The 23,852-nt window shown below is 39.0% G+C and overlaps 2 pseudogenes across 1 annotated transcript; one reads left to right on the forward strand and one right to left on the reverse strand.

Annotated features, from left to right (window-relative positions):
* Window positions 1-18,294: 18,294 nt before the first annotated feature.
* LOC123631962 lies at window positions 18,295-19,026 on the reverse strand (annotated as a pseudogene).
* Window positions 19,027-21,395: 2,369 nt separating this feature from the next.
* On the forward strand, window positions 21,396-23,638 carry LOC123632051 (annotated as a pseudogene). The gene is made up of 5 exons (XR_006733279.1): window positions 21,396-21,402; window positions 22,486-22,760; window positions 22,856-22,958; window positions 23,400-23,432; window positions 23,574-23,638. The product of XR_006733279.1 is annotated as a patr class I histocompatibility antigen, A-2 alpha chain-like (transcript).
* Window positions 23,639-23,852: the final 214 nt, after the last annotated feature.

Below are 23,852 nucleotides of genomic sequence, written 5' to 3' on the forward strand. Positions count from 1 at the left end.
CTTTTATCATTGTTCAGTTCTTCCAACACTGCTAGGAAAACAGCATGCGATTCAGCCCACCACACAGGTCTGTTTTTACCTGCTCTGATCAAAGGGGCAGCCTTCCAAACAGGATGTTGCCCATTCTTCTCGAAACTGCTGTGCACAAACCAGCCAGCTCTTTGTGGGTCAGTTTTCTGATACTATAGCTCAAATCCCAGGGCTGCCTGTTGCAGAGTTCCCTGATTCTTGTGGGAAGCCAGTGTTTTATTTTATTTATACCTTCAATTGGTTGAATAAAGCCCACCCACGTCATGGAGGGTGATCTGCTATACTCAAAGTCAAGCAATTTGTATGCTCATCTCATCCAGTAACACCCCCACAGAAACATCCAGAATAATGTTTGACCACCTATCTGAGCACCATGGTCCAACCAAGATGACAAATAAAATCAATTATGACATTCCCCAATGCAAGAATATTTGAAGGAAATTAGCCTTTGACTCAGTAAAACAAGGAGCCAACAACTGTTCCTGAAAATTTATAGCCAATCATCAGCAAGCCCTTCTATGGATTTGTTGCCCAAATTCATTTTACAATTATGGGCCAAAAATAATCTATATTTGCTGAAAACCAGAAAAGACAAGACAATCAGAAAAGCAGCAGATGGACAAAAAGACACTTTATAAGTATAAGAATAATGATAAAGATGACAGCAGATATTGCACTGGAAACAATGCAAATGAGAAAACAGATAAGCAGCATCTTTAAAGTACTGAAAAGAAAATGCTGTCAAACTAGATTCTATTCCCAGAAAAATATCTTTTTTTCTTATATGTATTAATATTATTATATATGCACACACATATTTGTGTGTGTATATATATGTGCATGTGAAAAATATATATATATATATTTATTATTTTGCTTTTTTAGAGACAGGGCTGGAATTTACCTAGGCTGGAATGAGGTGATGTGATCATAGCTCACTGCAACCTCTAACCCCCAGGCTCAAGCAACTGTATCACCTCACCTTCCCAAATAGCTGGGACTACAGGGACATGTCACCATGCCCAGCTAATTTTTTAATTCTTTGTAGAGAAGGGGTCTCACTGTGTTGCCCAGGCAGGTCTTAAACTCCTGGCCTCAAGCAATATACCTGCTTTGGCCTCCCAAAATGCTGAGATTACAGGTGTGATCCACCATGCCTGGCATAATATTATTTAAAATTGACAAATCATAATACATTTCTGGGGTATGATGTCATGTACTGATATATGTATACAATGAGAAATAATGTAGTCAAGCTAATTAACATATTCTAAAAATAGTTATCGAAAATGAAGGCATTTTAAATGCACAGGGTGTTAAAGAATTCATAATCCCCTGACCAGCACTGTAAGTGTTAAGTCCTTCAGGCAACAAGAACATGGTATCAGATGCAAATATGTGATGAAGGGCACCAGAAATGATAATTACCTGGATAAACACACAGGATTTTTTCATACTATATAAATCTCATTAAAAGACAATTGTAGTGACTTCACCCAAAGTGGTAGGGAATCCTAAAAACACCTCCCTTCATTAAAGCAACTATTTCACTGGAAAAAACTGTTAAAATCAAGTTTTTCTGAACTCTGGAATATAATAAGAAAACTGACAACCAAGGGGGTGCTTAATGAGGAAGGAAGCTTCCAAATTTTGGCAACAGCGCAGTGGCATTTTTACTTAGCCACCTCCTGACACCCACCCCCATCCCCTCTGCTGTGAGGAGGCCATGAGGTTGGTGGCCCGCATTCCTGGTGCAGCTGCCTGATGCGAGAAGAGGCAAAATTAACTTTTCTCTCAAAGAATTGTGGTTGTGTCCTTCTGCATGTGTGATGACCCCACAAGGGATCAGCTCACAGGCTTGTCTTTGTTTCACTCCGCTGGGAACCTTAGAGGGCTGGAGTGGTCTCCATAGCAATGTCTGTCAAGATCATTTAAAGGCATTTACTAGTCACAGCTGCCCGGCACAAGGAATAACAGATGGGGCAAGAAGCAGACAGACTGAAAAGCCTATGAAGGTGGAGGCTGGAGGAGACACATAGGGGAATACGGCTCCGAAATGCTCTGACATATACTGAGGAATCTAGAGTACCACATGCAAGCCCAGGCTGTACACATGCTCATAAAGACGTGAGATGACCTTAAACTTTAATATCTGGCTGATCTTTAGGCTGGTTTTCTGTAAGTAGTAAATGAATGCTAAAATGAAGAAGTTGTAAACAGCCTGATAAAGTGTTGAAGGAGTGCCCCAATGAAGAGCCAATCTGCAAAGGCTGGGAGAGTATTATTTAATTTTGCCCCCAGCTGTTTAAGAAAACCTCTGTCAAATCACTAGCTGACCACTAAACTAGTAAAATAGACTTTATTGACCGCACATGACAAAGAACAATCTTACAAAATAGTTTAGAAAAGTTATGAAGTAATGAAACAACTCCATCTATAACAAGCAGCAACAAGAAACTCTACAGAGTGGGAAAAATATGATTTCCAGATTTATGACATTATAGTATTCAAAATGTTCAGTTTTCAACAAAAAATTATGAGGTATACAAAAGTGCAAGAAAGTGGCCCATTCACAGTAAGCTGTCTCCAAGGAAGTAAAATCACTGGACTTACTAGACAAAGACTTTAAATCAACAGTCTTAAATATGCTTAAAGAAACAAAAAATGAAAACTAAAATCATGTACAATAAAAGAAAAGAAACTAGAAGAACAACATCTCAATAAAGACTATCAATAAAGTTACAATATAAAAAGGAACTAGATAGAAATGTTAGAGTGGAAAATGTAATTACTGAAATTTAAAAAATCACTAAAGGAGTTCAACAGCAGACATCAACAAATAGAAAAAAGAATCAGCAACCATGGAGACAATCATTTGAAATTATAGAATGTGAAGAGCAAAAATGAAAAAAAAAAAAAAGAATAAGGAAAAGTGAACAGAACCTAAGGGACTCACGGGTCACCACCAATCTGACCAGTATATTCAGAATTTAGCAGGCAGAAGGATGAGAAAATTGAAGATAGGTCAATTAATATTATGCAGTCTGAGGAGCAGAAAGAAAAGAGAATGCAGGCAAATGATCTGAGCCCATAAAGCCTCTGCACATTGTTAAGTGTACTAACATATGCATAATGGGAGTCTTCAAAGGAACACAGAGAGAGAAAGAGACAGAAAGAATATGTGGTGAAATAACAGATGAAAACTCCCCCAAATTTGATAAAAATCCATAAATCTACACATTTCAGAAGCTCAATGAACTCCAAGCAGGATAAACTCTGAAACACACATTATAATGAAACTGTTGAAATAGAAAGAGAGAATCTGGATAGCAGCAAGTAACAAGTAACTCACTATATATTATATTAATATAAATAATCCTCATTGAGATTAACAGCTGACTTTATACCACAAACCATTGAGGCTAGTCAGCAGTGGTATGACACATTTAAAGTGCGGCAAGAATAAAAACTGTAAACCAAAAGTTCTGTAGCCAGAAAGTTTATACTTCAGAAAGGAGCTTTGGAGTTTTGCTAAATGGAAAGTGTTCTGGAGATTGGTTGCTCATGAGAATGAATGTTCTTAACCCTATCATCTGCTACCATTAAAAATAGTTAAGATGGTAAATTCTGTGTTACATGTACTTTATCACAATTAATACATTAAAATAAATGAAGCAGAAATTAAGACATTACCAGATAATTAAAAGCTGAGGGAGTTCATTGCTGGTATATTCTTCCTACAAAAAATACAATGTGCATCATTTAAGCTGAAATAAAAGGGCACTAGACAATAGCTCCCAGCCATATAAAAAATTATATGTAAAGAACATCAGTAAAGGCATCAAGAAAATTCAATGAGGGAAAGAATAGACTCTTTATCAAATGTAGCTGGGAAAACTGGGTATCCACATGCTAAAGAATAAAGTTAAAACCATACCTCACACCACATAAAAAAAATTAACACAAAGTGAATTAAAGACCTATATGGAAGGGGTAAAATATAAAACTCTTAGAAGAAAATAAAGTGGACTCTCTTTTGGTTGATTTTTCTGTTTGTCTGTGTTTGAATAAATACATCTTTCTTTTAATCACTGTAGCTTTAGTGATCTAGCTTTAGATATCTCTTGATATCTGGTAGTTCAAGTCCTACAATTTCATAGTTTTCAAGACTGGAGTATTTTTGGTACTTAATATTTCTACATACATTTTAGAAGGAGAATGTCAGTTTCCACACAAAAAAAGTCCTTCTAGGATTTTGATCAGAATTATTTTGACTCCATGCATTATTTTGTGGACAAATGTCATCTTAGCAATTTTCTCTTCCAATCTATAAATATAGAATAATTGTCCATTTAATTTGTCTCAGTAAAGTTTTGTAATTTTGAATATTGAGATTTTGTATATCCTTTATTTTATTTATATCTGGAAATTTTGTGGTTTTTATGCTATTGTACATAGTACTGTTTATTTATTTTTATTTCAGCATATTATGGGGGTAAAAATGTTTAGGTTATATATATTGCTTTTACGGCACCTGAGTCAGAGCTTGTCCATCCCCCAGATGGTGCACACTGCACCCATTAGGTGTGAATATACCCATCCCATCCTACCCCCTCCCATCTGCTTAATGCCAGATGAATGTTATTCCTATATGTGCACTTAGGTGTTGATCAGTTAAAACCAATTTGATGGTGAGTACACGTGTTTCTTATTTTTCCATTCTTGGTATACTTCCCTTAGTAGAATGGGTTCCAGCTCTATCCAGGATAATACAAGAGGTGCTATATCACCATTGTTTTTTCTGCCTGAGTAGAACTCCATGGTATACATATACCACATTTTATTAATCCACTCATGTATTGATGGGCACTTGGGTTGTTTCCACATCTTTGCAATTGTGAATTGTGCTGCTATAAACATTCTAATGTAGATATCTTTTTTTATAGAATGTCTTTTGTTCTTTTGGGTATATGTCCAGTAATGGGATTGCTGGATCAAATGGTAGTTCTACTTGTATCTCTTTGAGGTATCTCCATATTGCTTTCCACAGAGGTTATACTAGTTTGCAGTCCCATGAGCAGTGTATGAGTGTTCCTATCTCTTCCATACATGCCAACATTTATTGTTTGGGGACTTTTTTCTTTTTTATTTCAGCATATTATTTTTTTATTTTTTTTATTTTTTGAGACAGAGTCTCACTCTGTTGCCCAGGCTAGAGTGCCGTGGTGTCAGCCTAGCTCACAGCAACCTCAAACTCCTGGGCTCAAGTGATCCTACTGTCTCAGCCTCTTGAGTAGCTGGGAAGGCATGCACCACCATGCCCAGCTAATTTTGTCTCTATATTTTTAGTTGTCCAGCTAATTTCTTTCTATTTTTTTAGTAGAGACAGGGTCCCACTCTTGCTCAGGCTGGTCTCAAACTCCTGAGCTCAAACGATCTGCCCGCCTCAGCCTCCCAAGTGCTAGGATTACAGGTATGAGCCACTATGCCTGGCCACTAACAACTCTTTATCAGATGTGTAGCATGTGAATATTTTCTCTCATTCTGTAGGTTGTCTATTTGCTTTCATGGTAGTTTCCTTGGCTGTGTAGAAGCTTTTTAATTTGATCAGGTCCCATTTATTTATTTTTGTTGTTGCTGTGATTGCCTTTGGGGTCTTCTTTATAAATTCTTTGCCTAGGCCAATATCCATAAGAGTTTTCCAACATTTTCTTCAAGAATTCTTATAGTTTCATGCCTTAGGTTTAAGTCTTTTATTCATCATGTGTTGATTTTTGTGACAGCTGAGAGGTGCAGATCCTGTTTCAGTCTTCTATATGTGACACTATCCAGCTTTCCCAGCACCATTTATTGAATAAGGGTTCTTTCCCCTGATGTATGTTTTTGTCTGCTTTGTCAAAGATGGCTATATGAGGATGGTTTTCTAGCTGGGTTCTCAGTTCTGTTCCATTGGTCTATGTCTCTGTTCTTGTGCCAGTACCATGCTGTTTTAGTTACTATAGCCTTGTAGATTAGCTTGAAGTCTGGGAAATTTATGACTCCCAATTTGTTCTTTTTGCTCAAGATTGTTTTTGCTATATGGGGTCTTCTCTGGTTCCATATGAAGTGTAGAATTATTTTTTCTAGATCTGTGAAAAATGACATTGGTATTTTAATAGGGACTTCATTGAATCTGTAGATCACTTTGGGTACCATAGCCATTTTAACAATGTTGATGCTGCTGACCCATGAGCATGGTGTGATTTTGCCACCTGTTTATGTCCTCTTCTATTTCCTTCCACAGTAGTTCTCCCTGTAGAGGTCTTTCACCTCTTTAGTTAAATATATTCCTAGATATTTTGCTACACAAGGGCACATGGAGTGGTATAATGGACATTGGAGTCTCACAAGGGGGGAGAGTGGAAGGGAGTGAGGGTACTAGGTTAACAAAGCAGAGTTAATTAAACAATGTCATTTCTTCTCACTGTTTATTGGTCATATATAGAAATGTTACTTTTTTGTATATTGACATTGCCAATGTCAATATTGGCATTGTACACATAAGTAGCATACATTGTACCCCACAGTTAATTTTTCATCCCTCATCCTTTATATATTGTCTATTTACTCTTTTGAATATTTCCTTTGCTGTGCAGAAGCTTTTTAGTTTGTTTATGTTCCATTTTTTTTAAAATTGCATTTGGTTTTGGGGTGTTAGTCATAAACTTTTTGCTACTTAGCCAATGTCCAGAAGAATTTTTCCTAGGTTTTCTTCTATGATTTTTATTGTTTCAAATCTTACATTTAAATCTTTAATCCATCTTGAGTTAATTTTTGTATATGATGAGAGATAGGGATCCAGTTTCATTCTTGTGTATATGGCTGTCCAATTTTCTGAACACCATTTATTAAATAGTGTGTCCTTAGTGTGGTTTGTCTGGCTTGTTGAAGATAAGTTTGTTGTAGGCATATAGTTTTATTACTAGGTTCTCTATTCTACTCTGTTGATCAACACGTCTACTTTTATACTAGTACCATGCAGTTTGGGTTACTATGGCCTTGTAGTATAATTTGAAGTCAGGTAATATGATGCCTTCAGTTTTGTTCTTTTTCTTTAGAATTACTTTGGCTATTTGGGCTCTTTTATGGTTCCCACAGGAATTTTAGGATGATTTTTTCTATTTATGTGAAGAATGTCATTGATATTTTGATGTAGATTGTATTGAATCTGTAGATTTCTTTGGGTAGTATGGACATTTTAACAATATTGATTCTTCCAATCCATGAGCAAAGAATATATTGCCATTACTTTGTGTCCTCTTTAATGTCTTTCACCAATGTTTTATAGTTTTTATTGAAGAGATCTTTCACTTTTTTGTTTAAGTTTATTCCTAGGTATTTTATTTTATTTGGAGCTATTGTAAATGAGATTGATTTTTTGGTTTCTTTTTCAGATTATACACTCTTGGCATATAGAAATGTGATTGATTTTTGTATGCTGATTTTGTATCCTGCAACTCTACTGAATTTGTTTATCAGTTCTAATGGTTTTAGGGTGGAATCTTTAGGTTTCTCTAGATATAAGACCCTATCATCTGCAAAGAGAGATAATTTGACTTCTTCCTTTCCAATTTGGATGCCCTTTCTTTCTTCCTCTTGTCTCATTGCTCTGGCTAGAACTTCCAGTGGTGAATAACAGTGGTGAAAGTGAGAATCCTTGTCTTGTTCCAAGGAAAGGCTTTCAGTTTTTCTACATTCAGTATGATACTAACTGTGGGTCTGTCATCTATGGCTTTTATTATGTGATGTATGTTTATTCTATACCCAGTTTTCTGAGAGTTTTTATCATGAAGGGGTGTAAATTTTATTTAATGCTTTTTCAGTATCAGTTGAAATGATCATATGGTTTTTGTCTTTCATTTTGTTGATATGATGTATCACGTTGATTGATTTGCATATTTTGAACCATTTCTGCATTCCTGAAATGAATCCCACTTGATCACGATGAATAATGTTTTTAATGGTTGTTGAATTCAATTTGCTAGTATTTTGTTAAGGATTTTTGCATCTATGTTTATCAGAGATATTGGCCTACAGTTTTCTTTTCTTGTGTCCTTGTCTGATTTTTGCATCAGGGATACTGGTCTCTAAAATGGATTTGAGGGTATTCCCTCCTCCTCAATATTTTAGAATAGTTTTAGTCGGATGGGGATTAGATTTCTTTGAATGTTTGGTAAAATTCACCAGTGAAACCATTAGGTTCTGGGCTTTTCTTTAATGAAAGACTTTTTATTACTGCTTCTATCTCATTACTTGATATTGGTCTATACAGGTTTTGGATTTCTTTCTGGTTCAATCTTGGTAGGTTGTATGTGTCCAGGAACTTATCCATTTCCTCTAGGCTTTCCAATTTATTGGCATATATTTGCTCAGAGTCATCTCTAATGATCATTTGAATTTCTGCAGTGTCAGTTGTAATGTCTCCTTTTTCATCTTTGATTTTAATTATTTGGTTCTTCTCTCTTTTTTTCTTAGTCTGGCTAAAATTTAGTCAATTTTGCTTATTCAAAAAACCAACTTTTCATTTTCTTGATCTTTTGTATTTTTTGTTTTAATTTCATCTATTTCCACTCTGATCTTTATTATTTCTTTTGTTCTACTAATTTTGGCTTTGGTTTGCTCTTATTTTTCTAGCTTTTTGAGATCTATCATAAAGTTGTTTATTTGACTTTTTTTACTTTTTAATATAGGCACTTATTGCTATAAACTTTTTTCTTAGTACTGCTTTTTCTGTATCCCATGGGCTTTTGTATGTTGTGTTTTTATTCTCATTTGTTACAAGAAATTTTTAAATTTCATTCTTAATCTCTTCATTGACCCGCTGGTCATTTAAGAGCATATTATTTAATTTCCATGTGTTTGCATAGTTTCCAATGTTTCTCTTGTTATTGATTTCTAGTTTTATTCCATTATGGTCAGAAAAAATACTTGATATGATTTCAATTTTTTTGAGTTTTTTAAGACTTGTTTTGTGTTCTAACATACTGTCTAACCCTGAGAATCATCCATGTGCTAAGGAGAATATGTATTCTGCAGCTATTGGATGAAATGTTCTGTAACTTTCCATAGTCCAGTTGGTCTATAGTTCATATTAAGTCTAACATTTCTTTGTTGATTTTCTATCTGGATGATCTGTCCATTGCTGAAGGTGGAGGGTTGCGTTCTCCAACTATTATCATATTGGACTCTCTCTCTCTCTTTAGCTCTGATAATATTTGCTTTATACTTCTGGGTGCTCCAGTGTTAGGTGTATATATATTTAGAATGGTTACATCCTCTTGTTGAATTGACCCTTTTACCATTATGTCATGATTTTTTTTGTCTCATTTTACAGTTTTTTGTCTTAACATCTATTTTATCTAGTACAAGTATAGCTACTCCTGCTCTCTTTTGGTTTCCATTTGCATGGAATATCTTTTTCCATCTCTTTATTTTTTGTCTACGTGTCTCTTTATAGGTGAAGTGGGTTTCTTGTCGACAGTGTATAGTTGCATCTTATTTTTTTTTTATCCAGTAAGCCACTGTGTCTTTTGATTGGAAATTTTATATCATTTATATGCAATTTTATTATTGATAGGTACAACTACCTTATTGTTATTTGATTTCTAGTTGTTGTCCTCTCTTCCTTCTTTCCCTCCTTTCTATCTGTCTTTGTGTAACAGTGATTTTCTCTCACAATGTGATTTAATTTCTTGCTTTTCATTTTTTATTTGTCTGTTGTATGTGTTTTGATTTGAGGTTTCCATAAGGCTTGCAATAACATCTTATAACCAATTATTTTAAACATCTGACTACTAACTCTGCTTTAAAAAAATAAAAAATAAGCAAAGAAAAAGCTGAAAAACTCTACATTTTATATTCATTCCTCCCTGCTTTTTGACATTTTTGTTTTCAATTATATCTTTTTATATTATCTGTCTCTTAAGAGTGGTTGTAGTTACTACTTTTGGTAGGTTTATCTTTTAGTCTTCCTACTCAAGATAGAAGTGGTTTATACACTACAATTAGGGCAATAGAGTATTCCGTATTTGTGTAGTTAATGTTAACAGTGAGTTGTATACCTTCAGAAGATTTCTTATTATTCATTAAAGTCCTTTTCTTTTGGATTGAAGCACTTCTTTTAGCATTTCTTGTAGAACAAGTCTGGTGTTGATGAAATCCCTCAGCTTTTGTTTGTCTAGGAATGTCTTTAATTCTTCTTCATGTTTGAAGGATATTTTTGTAGGATATAGTATTCTAGGATTAAGGTTTTTTTCCCTCCAGCACTCTGAATATGCCATGCAACTCTCTTAGCCTGTAAAGTTTCCACTGAGAAATCTGCTGCCAGACATATTGGAGCTCCTTTATATGTTTCTTTTTTTCTCACTTCCCTTAGGACTCTTTCTTTATCCTTGACCTTTGGGAGCTTTATTATTAAATGCCTTGAGGTAATATTGCTTGTGTTTAATCTGCTTGGTGTTGTATGGTTTTTTCGTAGCTGAATATTGATATATTTCTGTATGTCATAAAGCTCCCTGCTATTATTTCTTTCAATAAACTTTCTTCCCCAATTTCTTTCTCTGTCCTCTGTAAGGCCAATTACTCTTAGATTTGCTCTTTTGAGGCTATTTTTTAGATGTTGTAGGCATGTTTCATTTTTTTCTCTTCTGACTGTGTCTTTTCATATAGACTGTCTTCAAACTCACTAATTCTTTCATCTGAATGATCAGTTCTGCTGCTGAGAGACTCTGACGCATTCTTCATTTTGTCAATTGAATTTTTCAGTTCCAAAATTTCTACTTTTTAAAAAAATTGTTACAATCTCTTTGTTAGTTTTTTCTGACAAGCTTCTGAATTCCTTCTATGTGCTTTATTGGAGTACCCTGAGCTTTCTGAGAACAGATATTTTGAATTCTCTGAAAGGTCACATGTCTCCATCACACCAAAATTGGTCACTGGTGCCTTATTTAATTTGTTGGGTGAGGTCATGTTTTCCTGGACGTTTTTGTTGCTTGTGGATGTTCATCAGGCATGTCTGAGCATTGAAGAGTTAGGTATTTTTTCTAATCTTCATAGTCTGGGCTTGTTTGAACCTATCCTTGAGAAGGATTTCCAGGTATTCAAGAATTGAGTGTTATGATTTATTTCTTTGGTTACTGCAGCTGTATTAGCACTAGGGGGCACACCAAGCCCAGTAACAATGTGACTCTAGCAGACTCCTGTTGGTACTGCCTTGGTAGACTGCACTAATATATACAGGAGAATACCCTGGATTACCAAAGTTTCTTCTCACTGTCTTCCCTCACTTTCCCCCAAACAGAACAAGTCTGTTTATGCTGGGCTTCCTGGAGTTGGGGTAGGGGTGATGTGAGCACCCCCTCATGGCCTCCATAGTTGGGACTACTGTGTCACACTTGAACTCAGCGCAGTCTCACCCAAGGCCCTTGGTGACTGCTGCCTAGCTACCAGTGTTTATTCAAGGGCCAAGGGCTCCTAAGTCAGTAGGTGATGTATCCTTTACATTCAAGGCATCAGGTTCCCTTCTGGCCCAGGGTGGTTCTAGAAATGCTGTCCAGGAGCTAAGTCCTGGAATCAGGAGCTTCAGGAATCTGCTTGCTACTTTATTTAACTGTGGCTGGTACCCAGATTGTATGACAAAGTGCTCTGTCACCTTCACCTTCCCTTTCCTTTCACCAAGGGGAAGAGGTCTCTCCCCAGCTGGGCTGCCTGGGGTTGCAAGGGGGTGATGCAGACAGTCACTTGGCTGCCACTGCTGGTGTCTCACTGGATCAAGTACACCCCAAGTCCACTGGCTCACAGCCCAGGGCAACCGCAGGAATTGCCCAAGGATTGCACAGTTTGTCTCCTCACTGCCTTAGAAATATATTCTGAGCCCCAGGCCACTTTCATCAGCCAGCATTTGAGCTAGCTGCAACTCAGTTTCCTACCACTAAGGTGGAGGAGTCCCTTCTAGATAGGGCAGGTCTAAATTCTCCCTCCATGGGCACCAGAAGATTTTGCCCTCTGTTGTGTTCCCCTGTGACAGGGTGGCCCTGAGTTCCCATGAAAAGTCCCACAATAACTTCACTGTCCCTCCCCCAAGCACCTGTCCCTTGTGCAGTACTGCCCAGGGGGATGGGGGAGTGGTTGCACTGACAAGGCAAGACTGCCTTTTCTACCCTCTTAAGTGCCTGTTTCCTTGATATAATGTTAACACAAGGTGCTGCCACTGCTCATCTGATTTTTGGTTCTTATGAAGGTGCTTTCTTGCGTGGATAGTTGTTCAATTTAGTGTTCCTGTAGGGGGATGATTGCTGGAAGGTTCTATTCAGCCATCTTGCTCCACCTCCTCCCAGCAACTGTACTCTAGTAAAATTTAAAAGCAAACCGAAATTTAGAATCACTCTGTGGAAAAATTCAAACTGTTTTTCCCTGCTCTCACATCACAACAATCAACACAGAAGACTTCTGTGACAAAATGTTGGAGATTTTTCTCCACCAAGAAGCAAGGAATCAATTCTGCACTAGACACCAGCTGGGTGTCTTCCAATTCAATTCGGACACTATCTTCTTGGAGATAGTATCAGATACCACAGGTTGAGGGCTCAGTCCCCAAGACTGCCCCCCTCCTACTACTGATGCCAATCTCAAGCCCCAGGTAATTTTGCCTGCGTTTCTAACCAACTGGCTATGTATCAGGGTTCCCACGACCGCTTCCTAAGGTTCAATTAACTTGCTAGAACAGCTTGCAGAACTCAGGGAAACACTTAATGTTTACCAGTTTATTACAAAGGATATTTTTTAAAGTTCAGATAACCAGATAAAAAGATACATAGGGTGAGGTCTAGAAGGGTCTCAAGTGCAGGAGCTTCTGAGCTTCTGTTTCTGTGGATCTGGGGTGCACCATCCCCCTCATACCCTCCCAACCCCACTCACATGGATGAGTTCCTGTTCACCTTTCTGTAAGCCTCCATGTGTTTAGCCATTGGAAGCTCTCTGAACCCAGTCCTTTTGAGACTTTACGGCAGCTTCATTTTGTAGACATGATTGATTAAATCATTAGCCATTGCTGACCAACTTAACCTTTAGCCTCCCTACCAATAATATGCTTGTACATTTACAAAAACCTAAAGATTCCACCCAGAAACTGTTAGATCTGATAAACAAATTATGTAAAGTTGCAGGATACAAAATCAACATGCTAAAATTAATAGCATTTCTATACACCAATAATGAACTAGCCAAGGAAGTAATTTAAAAAAGCAATCTCATTTATAATAGCTACAAAAAAATCTAAAAACCCAGGGTTCTATTCAGCCATCTTGCTTCACCTCCTCCTAGTGACTGTACTCTAATCAAAGGAAGTGAAAGATCTCTACAAAAGAAATTATAAAATACTGATGAAAATAATTGAAGAGGGTGCAAACAAATGGAAAAATATTCCATGCTCATGGATTGGAAGAATTAATATTATTAAAATGATGATACTTCCCAAAGTAATCTACAGACTCAATACAATACCTATTAAAATACCAATGTCATTTTTCATAGAATTAGAAAAAAATCCTAAAATTCATATGGAACTGCAAAAGAGCCCATATAGCCAAAGTAGTTCTGAGCAAAAAGAACAAAGTTGGAGGCATTACATTGCCTGACTTCAAAATATATTACAAGGCTATAGTATCAAAACAGAATGTTATTTGTATAAACACAGACACATAGACCAATGGAACAAAGTATCCAGAAATAAATCCATATATTTATAATGAACTGATTTTTGACAACGATGTCAAGAACATGCATGGGGGAAAAGATGTCCACTTCAATAAATAGTGCTTGGAAAATTTGATATCTATATGCAAAACAATAAATAAAACTAGACCCCTATCTCTCACACTATATAAAAGTCAACACAAAATGCATTAAAAACTTAAACATAAGACTCCAAACTATAAAACCATTAGAACAAATCATAGGGGAAACACTCTAGGACATTGGTCTAGGCACTGGTCTATGTCTCATAAGCGACTTATCAAGATATACAAGGAACTCAAACAACGCAACAATAAAAAAAGAAAATCCCATTAAAAAGTGGGCAAAGGATAAATAGCAACACCATAATAGCTGGAGACTTCAACACCCCTCTGACAGGATAGGACAGATCCTCCAAACAGAAAACAAACAAAGAAACAATGGACTTAAACAGAACTCTAGAACAAATGGGCCTGACTGACACTTACAAAACATTTTACCCCAAAACCACTCAATGTATATTTTTCTCATCAGCTCATGGGACATTCTCTAAGACTGACCATATCCTAGGCCACAAAGAATGTCTCAACAAATTTAAAAAATAGAAATACCATGCATCTTCTCAGACTACAGTGGAATAAAATTAGAAATCAACCCCAACAGAAACACATCTCTACACAAAGTCATGGAAACTAAACAGCCTTCTGGTAAATGATTATTTCATTAAAGAGGAAATCAGGATGAAAATCAAAAGATTCTTTGAACTAAATGATAAAGGAGACACAAGGTATCAAAATCTGTGGGACACAGACAAAGCAGTCCTGAGAGGAAAATTTATATCCTTAAATGCCCACACCCAAAAGACAGAAAGATCACAAATAAACAATCTAATGAATCATCTTAAAGAACTGGAAAAGGATGAGCAAACCCACCCCCAACCCAGCAGAAGAAAAGAAATAACAAAGATCAGAGCAGAACTAAATGAAATTGATAATAAAAAACTATACAGAAGATTAATAAAACAAAAAGTTGTTTCTTTGAAAAAATAAAAAAACATTGACATGCCTCTGGCTAGATTAATGAGAAGCAGAAAAGAAAGAACTCTAATAAGCTCCATCAGGAATGAAAAAGGAGAAATTACAACTGATGCCACGGAAATGCAAAATATCATCTATAAATACTATAAAAACCTCTGTGAACATAAACTGCAAAATGTGGAGGAAATGGACAAATTCTTAGAAACACACAGCCTCCCTAGGCTCAATCAGGAAGTAATAGAATTCCTGACAGACCAATATCAAGTACTGAAATTGAAACAGCAATAAAAAATCCTTCTAAAAATAAAATTCCCAGACTAGGTGGTTTCACACCCAAATTTTATCAGACCTACAAATAAGAATTGGTGCCTATCCTGTAGAAATTATTCCATAACATCAAGGAGGAAGGAATCCTCTCCAACACATTTTATGAAGCCAACATCACCCTGATACCAAAACTAGGGAAGGACCAAACAAAAAAAGAAAACTACAGATCAATATCACTTAAGAATATAGATGCAAAAATTCTCAACAAAATCCTAGCAAACCGAATTCATGTGCTCATCAAAAAAATAATCCATCATGATCAAGTGGGTTTCATCCCAGAGATACAGGGATGGTTCAACATATGCAAATCTATAAATGTAATTCACCACAGAAATAGAAACAAAAACAAAGACCATATGATCCTCTCAATAGATGCAGAAAAAGCATTTGACAAAATTCAACCCCTTTTATGACAAGAATGATTAACAAAATAGGCATAGGCAAGACTTACCTAAAAATGATACAAGCCATACATAACAAACCCACAGCCAACATCATGCTGAATGGGGAAAAATTAAAAGCATTCCCACATAGAACTGGAACCAGAAAAGATTGCCCAGTATCACTGCTTCTATTCAACATAATGCCAGAAGTCCTAGCCAGAGCATTCAGACAAGAGAAGGAAATCAAGGGCATCCAAATGGGGGCAGAAAAAGTCAAACTACTGCGCTTTGCTGATGATATGATCTTATATCTAGAAAACCCGAACGATTCTGCCATGATACTACTGGAATTGATAAACAAATGCAGCAAAGTCTCAGGTTATAAAATCAATGTACAGAGATCAGTAGCATTCCTATATGTCAAAACGGTCAAACTGAGAACCAAATCAAAGACTTGATATCCTTACAATAGCAACAAAGAAAATAAAGTACCTAGGAATATATTTACCTAAGGAGTCGAATGACCTCTACGGGGAGAACTATGGAACACTGAGGGACGAAATAGCAGAGGATGTAAACAGTTGGAAAACCATACCATGCTCATGGGTCAGCAGAATCAACATTGTTAAAATGTCTATACTGCCCAAAGTGATCCACGGATTCAATGAAGTCCCTATTAAAATACCAACATCATTTTTCACAGATATAGAAAAAATAATTCTATGCTTAATATGGAAACAGAGAAGATCCCATATAGCAAAAGCCATCTTTTTTGTGATAACCTTTTATTTATATAGAATTATAAATTACAAACTATTATTTTGCTTAAATCTTTTAGCCACCATGTGAGGCAGACATGCTATAGGGTATTAATTCCATTTCACAGGCAAGAATGGAAATACTGTTCCCATATTTAGTATAAGACAGCTGGGATTTAAGCCCTGGGCTTCCATTCTCACAACTGCTTCTTTCTCATGACTTTGTGATATATCATTTTTTTTTATTTCAGCTCATCATGGGGGTACAAAAGCTCAGGTTATATACATTGTCCATGTCCCGCCCATCCCCCTGAGTCAGAGCCTCAAGCGTGTCCATTCTCCAAACAGTGCGCCTGGCACTCACCATGTAGTCATACCTCCATCCCCTCCCCCCACGCCCCACCTCCCCGAGTCAGCACCTTCAAGCATGACCATTCCCCAGATGGTGCGCAACGCACTCATCATGTAGGCATACACCCATCACCTCCCCCCACCCCCCATCTCAGTCTGACATCCAATTGGTATCTGTGATATATCATTTTAAGGTAATCTGATTTCACAATGCTTTAAAATATAAGAGTAACATCTATAACCTCTATTCCTGGCAGGTTAACTCTGGACCAATCAACCTAATTAATTACCTCATAATCTGGCACATTTCAGGCACTGTTATACCTCTAACTCAATTTCACAGCTATGTTTGAGGGCCCCATGAGCCAAAATTGCAGCAAAGCTGACCTGAAAGGACCAGGAACACAATGGCCAAGGCTATTTCCAAATTTAACCTAGGCCTGGCACAATCTCACCAATTGAGGCAACCAAGTGAAGGCCCACTTAGAAGTGGACACTGATGAAAAAATACAAGGAGTATCAGACTGACTTCTTTAAGGTTAACATCCTCAGAAAGCCTATTGATGGTCTTTACATTACCAGCAGGACAAAGGACAATATTTCTGGAGTCCAGAATATGCAAGATAAAGGTCAATCAAGCTGCCTGCCAGGTACCCCAAAAGCCAAATAGCGCTAAGTTCATCCATGCCAAACCAAGAAAATGGTCCATTTCTTCCTGATCTTGGTTTTAAGGAGAAAGAAGATCATCACAGAAACCAGGAAATTCCATCCTGAAAGGTGGAGGGGGAGGAATGGTGGGCATTTCCCAGACTTGATAGTGCAAGGGCAACATAATCTGCCACTGTGAAGGGGAAAGCTATTTTGGTCAGCTTTGGTCCTCCACAAGACAATGGAAACAGAGACTTCCAAGATCAGAGCTTGGGTGACCAATCCTGCAAAAAGCAAGACTTCCTCACAAGAAGTGCAAAGGTCCATGGGGAGAAGAGTCAGTGAACACCCTAAAATTGTGAGCAAAATTTTGAGTATATGCATTTACCGGTCAAAGTGGTCCTTCATTCTCAAATCCTGAACTAGAAAAAGGGACTAAACCAGTTGCAGACTAGGATACAAAAGCTGCCATATGCACTTAGAGCCAGCCAAGTCTGAGGGTTCTCAAAGCCATCACTGAAAACTTGGAACATGGATTCAAAGAGACAACTGAACACTTGTTTTCACATTCTCCTTTCTAATTGTATTTCAAGTCTTTTCAAAACAAAGCCCTGGGAATACCCAGATTCAAGTATGCCCCTGGGCTCGGTCCACTGTTGCAGGAGTCTTAGGGATCCTCATACACTTGCTTGAGTCATTCATTCACCAACGTTTAACTTCAAGATAGATGATCTGACAAAGCAGGACTCCTTTCTCCATGCCATGTGATGTCGGAGGTGGCAGCAGCCAAAGTGGAAAACACTCGATTTTTCCTTGGAACTGGATTGTGATGAGAGGTTCCTGCCATGAGCATAACTAACTGTCTTTTCCCTGATCCTTTCCTTTGTTTTTGAAGATAGAGCAGAAAATAATCTTCTTTGAAGACACTTGATAATTCCAAAACCCCAAAATACATGCTTCCAATGCACCATGCTGTCAGATATTCTGGGTCTAGTTCAGCTGGTGGATGAGCTGATTAATGTGTTCACTTCGAACCCATCTCCTTGAGGAAGCCCACTTTATTCCTGGTAGCATGATGGGCCACTGAGAGTTGGAAAGGATGCAAGAACCATGAGATCTCCTGGAAATGCTTCCCCAGGAAGGCAATTTCATGAATGAGGTCTTCCAAGCAAATGACACCAAATTCCCCAGGTGCTCTTCGATCACTGTATTATCTGCCAGAGGAATGGTCTTATTCTTGACCTTGGCTTGTCCACGTTTCAAGATGAGTTCCCAGACAGACTTCAGATTTGGAAATCCCCAGGTCACATAAGGTTCCACCATATGCAGCAATTTTAGGCTCTGTGGGGTGACTCTAACAAAGACACCACTGAAAATTTTCTTTAGGCGAAGTCTTGTGATTGTCTTTTGCACCAGTGAACTTACCCCATTAATCTTTTGGATGCATACAACAAAGGCCAAGGAATATTTATCTGGCAATCCAAGGCATGAGGTTTCACTTCTAGTTGTCTGAGATGCACCCTGTCACATTGCTGCCACAAGGAATCATGTAGAGATGATTCCAGTTGCTTAAACCTGGGCCCTTTTCCTTTCCTCTGCTTTTTCTTTGTCAAAAGTGCCTGCTTTGCCTGGGTGGCTTTGAGGACTTGGTAAGCCTTCCTCTTTTTCGGGAGATTTTCTGGAACCAAAGAGATTTTTTTTCCTTTCCTCTTCCTCTGCCATCTTTCTCAGCAAAAGCAATCTTAAGCAAAAAGAACAAATTGGAAGTCATAAATTTCCTAGACTTCAAGCTATACGACAAGGGTATAGTAACTAAAACAGCATAGTACTGGCACAAGAACAGAGACATAGACCAATGGAACAGAACTGAGAACCCAGGTATAAAACAATCCTCATGGCCAGGCACAGTAGCTCATGCCTGTAATCCTAACACTCTGGGAGGCTGAGGCAGATGGATCGTTTGAGCTCAGGAGTTCAAGACCAGGCTGAGCAAGAACGAGACCCCCATCTCTACTAAAAAAAAAAAAATAGAAAGAAATTATATGGACAACTAAAAATATACATAGAAAAAATTAGCCTGGCATGATGGTGCATGCCTGTAGTCCCAGCTACTCGGGAGGCTGAGGCAGTAGGATCACTTGAGCCCAGGAGTTTGAGGTTGCTGTGAGCTAGGCTGATGCCACAGCACTCTAGCCTGGACAGCAGAGCGAGACTCTGTCTCAAAAAAAAAAAAAATCCTCATATAGCCATCTAATCTTTGACAAAGCAGACAAAAACATACATTGGGGAAAAGAACCCTTATTCGATAAATGGTGCTGGGAAAACTGGATAGCCACATGTAGAAGACTGAAAGAGGATCCATACCATTTACCGCTCACAAAAATCAACTTACGGTGGATAACAGACTTAAACCTAAGGTGTGACACAAATGTTGGAAAAATTCTTATGGACATTGGCCTAAGCAAAGAATTTATGAAGAAGACCACAAAGACAATCACAGCAACAACAAAAATAAATAAATGGGACCTGATCAAATTAAAAAGTTTCTATACAGCCAAGGAAACTCACGGGAGCAAATAGGCAAGCTACTGAATGGGAGAAAATATTCACATGCTACACATCTGATAAAGGGCTGATAACTAGAATCTATATAGAATTCAGGAAAATCAGCAGGAAAATATCAAACAACTCTATCAAAAAGTGGGCAAAGGACATGAACAGAAGCTTTTCAAAAGAAGACAGACTAATGGCCAAAAAATATATGGGAAAATGCTCAACATCTCTAATCATCAGGGAAATGCAAATCAAAACCACAATGAGATATTACTTGTCTCCAGTGAGAATGGCCTTTATCAAAAAGTCCCAAAATAATAAATGTTGGTGTGGATGAGGAGAGATAGGAACACTCATACACTCCTGGTGGGACTGCAAACTAGTACAACCTCTGTGGAAAGCAATATGGAGATACCTCAAAGAGATACAAATAGAACTACCATTTGATCCAGCAATCCCATTATTGGGCATCTACCCAAAAGAACAAAAGACATTCTATAAAAAAGACATCTGCACCCAATTGTTTATAGCAGCACAATTCACAATTGCACAGATGTGGAAACAACCCAAGTGCCCATTAATACATGAGTAGAATAATCATATGTGGTATATGTATACCATGGAGTTCTATTCAGCCGTGAAAAACAATGGTGATCTAGCACCTTTTGTATTTTCCTGAATAGAGCTGGAACTCATTTTATTAAGTGAAGTATACCAAGAATGGAAAAACGTGCACCACATGTACTCATTATCAAATTGGTTTCACTGATCAACACCTAAGAGCACATTTAGGAATAACATTGATCGGATGCCGGTGGGGGAGGGGGTGGGTGTATACATCCATAATGAGTGTGATGCGTACTGTCTAGGGGATGGACACGTTTGAAGCTCTGACTCACGAGGGTGGGGGGGCAAGGGCAATATACGCAACCTAAACTTTGTACCCCCACAATATACTGAAATAAGAATTAAAAAAATCAATATGAAATGAAATCAGATGAAGAATCTCACGGCAGAATTTATGTTAAGTTTCGTAGAGGAATTAACTACGATGAAGCCTCCCGCAGCCCAGCCGTCGCGTGAAGGACTGAGGCGCGGGTCCTCCCGCCTGAGGCGCCGGCTCGAATCCCACCCGAGCAGCTCTGCCTTTGAAGGAGATAAGCGGTGCCCGTGGACGTTTCAGGAAATCCCCCAGCAGTTCACAGACCTGACGCGGGGACGGGAATCATCTCTATTGTGTGACGAGCAGTTTCACTGGAGAGAAACTGCTAGGGCTTGAATTTGGTTTTGTTTGAATGTTACCAGATAACAGAATGCAGGGTCCAAAAATGAGAACCAAAAGCAGAGCCATTAGGGGTCTTAAGAAAGGTGTTAACTAAGAAAACTAAGGCCACACTTGGCAAGAAGAGTGCACAGTTTTGAGAAGTTCGAGGGCCTCTCGGACTGTAGGCAGTTAGAGACGCTATGGAGCATCTGCCGTGAGGGATATGGAAAGGAAGGTTATTAGGGTTCCCAACTTGGGCAAAGGATGCACCAGCATGGCATGTAAGCTGGGCTGTGGCGACATTTGTAGAGTGACAAGAAGTATAAAAAGGAAGAAAAGGTGATAGGAAGCTATATATACCACAGCATATTATTAAGGTTCGTTTTGTGGAGAGAATCAGAGCCTGGTATCCATGATGGGCCGACAGGTAAAGGTCTGTGCATTTCCAGGGAGTTTGCGGTGGGAGGAAATAGGTTTTCCCGGAGGATCTGTAGGTTTGAAGATCTAGTATAGAAAAGCTGAAATGCAAGTTAATAAAGAAGTAAACTGAATCTGTCTCTTTTCTCTCCTTCCTCCACCTTTTTTTTCTTTTCTAAAAAGGTGAACAAAATCTTTGTCATTTTTATTACTATCGTATGAAAATCTTATTTAAAAGAGAAAACTAAATTTTTATCTCTTCTCTTTAGTTTTAAATGAGTTTTTAATGTTTACATTTTTGTTGGAACTGTTTCAAGTAAGCTTGAATTAGTGATATCATAAACAGTGAACTTTATCTCAATACTAGTAACTTAGCAACTGAAGTTTCAAAGTAGGCAGAAAAGAAAATAGAGAAAGATAGATAGCTTAACAAACTCTATATTTTAATTCTATGGTGGTAGACTGATCATTTAAGTTCTGGATTTTGTGTTCCCTCCCCCCCCACCTCAATTGTCCTGTCCATTCTCCAGATGGTCACATGACTGCTGCAGGAGCGTCCCAAGAGGGATCAAAGTGCCTGAATTTTCTTTTTTCTTTTTTCTTTTTTTGAGACAAAGTCTCACTTTGTTGCCCGGGTTAGAGTGAGTGCTGTGGGGTCAGCCTAGCTCACAGCAACCTCAAACTCCTGGGCTCAAGCAATCCTCCTGCCTCAGCCTCCTGAGTAGCTGGGACTACAGGCATGCGCCACCATGCCCGGCTAATTTTTTCTATATATATTTTTAGTTGTCCAGATAATTTATTTCTATTTTTAGTAGAGATGGGGTCTCACTCAGGCTGGTCTCGAACTCCTGACCTCACGCGATCCACCCGCCTCGGCCTCCCAGAGTGCTAGGATTACAGGCGTGAGCCACCGCGCGTGGCCTGAATTTTCTAATTCTTCCCCTCAGATCCCTCAGAGACATACATAACCCACAACCCAGCCCAGATGGCAACATCACCCTGAGGTGCTGGGCCCTGGGCTTCTACCCTGCGGAGATCACACTGACCTGGCAGCGGGACGGGGAGGACCAGACCCAGGACATGGAGCTCGTGGAGACCAGGCCTGCAGCGGACGGAACCTTCCAGAAGTGGGCAGCTGTGGTGGTGCCGTCTGGAGAGGAGCAGAGATACACGTGCCTTGTGCAGCACGTGGGGCTGCCGGAGCCCCTCACCCTGAGATGGGGTAGGGAGGGGGTGGCGAGTCATATCTGTTTTCAGGGAAAGCAGGCCCTTCTGAGACCTGGGGTCAGGTCCCCTCACCCTCCCTTTCTTTGCCAGAACCACCGCCTGAGCCCACCATCCTCATTTTGGGGAATCGTTGCTGGCCTGGTTCTCCTTGGAGCTGTGTTTGCCACTGTGATGTGGAGGAAGAAGACATCAGGTAGGGAAAGGAAGTGGTGTGAGTTTTCTTGTCCCACTAGGGGATTTCAAGACCCAGATAGGAGTTTGCCTGTCTCCTGCCTAGTTGTCAGATACCATCTGCACACCTGCCCACCCAGCCTGGGCCCCGTGTGCCAACACTGACTCTTGTAAAGCACATGTGAAAGTCAAGGACAGAGTTTTCATGCAGATGACTGTGGTGACGAGGACCTGATCCCCACCAGTCACAGGTCAGAGGGGAAGGTGTCTGCTGAGGACAGACCTCTAAGAGGGCAGTTGGTCCAGTCCCCACACACCTCCTTTCCTTTCCTTATGTCTCTGGATTCTATCCTGAATCTGCAGTCTGTTTTGGAAATCCTGGGGTCCACAACTATCCAGTTCTGCTAGGACTTCATGGCCCTGCCTCCTCCCTGGCTTCTCACTGGACTTGTTCCTCCCACAGGGGGAAAGTGCGGGAGCCACACTCAGGCTGCCTGTAAGTTAGGTCACTGGGCTGGCTCAGAGACCTTTGGGATAATGTGGACAGGAGCCCATGGGGGAGCTCCCCCACCCCATAATCCTCCTGTAGCCGCATCTCCTGGGGGCTCTGACCGGGTCCTGTTTTGTTCTACCCGAGGCAGCGACAGTGCCCAGGGCTCGGATGTGTGTTTGGCTTATAAGTGTGAGAGCCTGGGGGCCTGAAGTGGGAGGCGGTGGGGCAGGGGGACACAGCTGGGCTGTGGGGGTTCTCTGGATTTGGACATTTTGAGGGTGTGGTGGGATGTTCAGAGAGTCACCATTTACAGTGACTGAAAGGAGTTTGTTCATGATTATTTTGTTCTATGGTGTGAGACAGCTGCCTAGTATGGAACCGAGTGACGCAAGATTTGTTCACAGCCCCAATCTGTGACTTCGA

Source organism: Lemur catta, chromosome 2 (genome assembly GCF_020740605.2).
Source record: "Lemur catta isolate mLemCat1 chromosome 2, mLemCat1.pri, whole genome shotgun sequence".
In the NCBI taxonomy this organism is placed as follows: Eukaryota; Metazoa; Chordata; class Mammalia; order Primates; family Lemuridae; genus Lemur; species Lemur catta.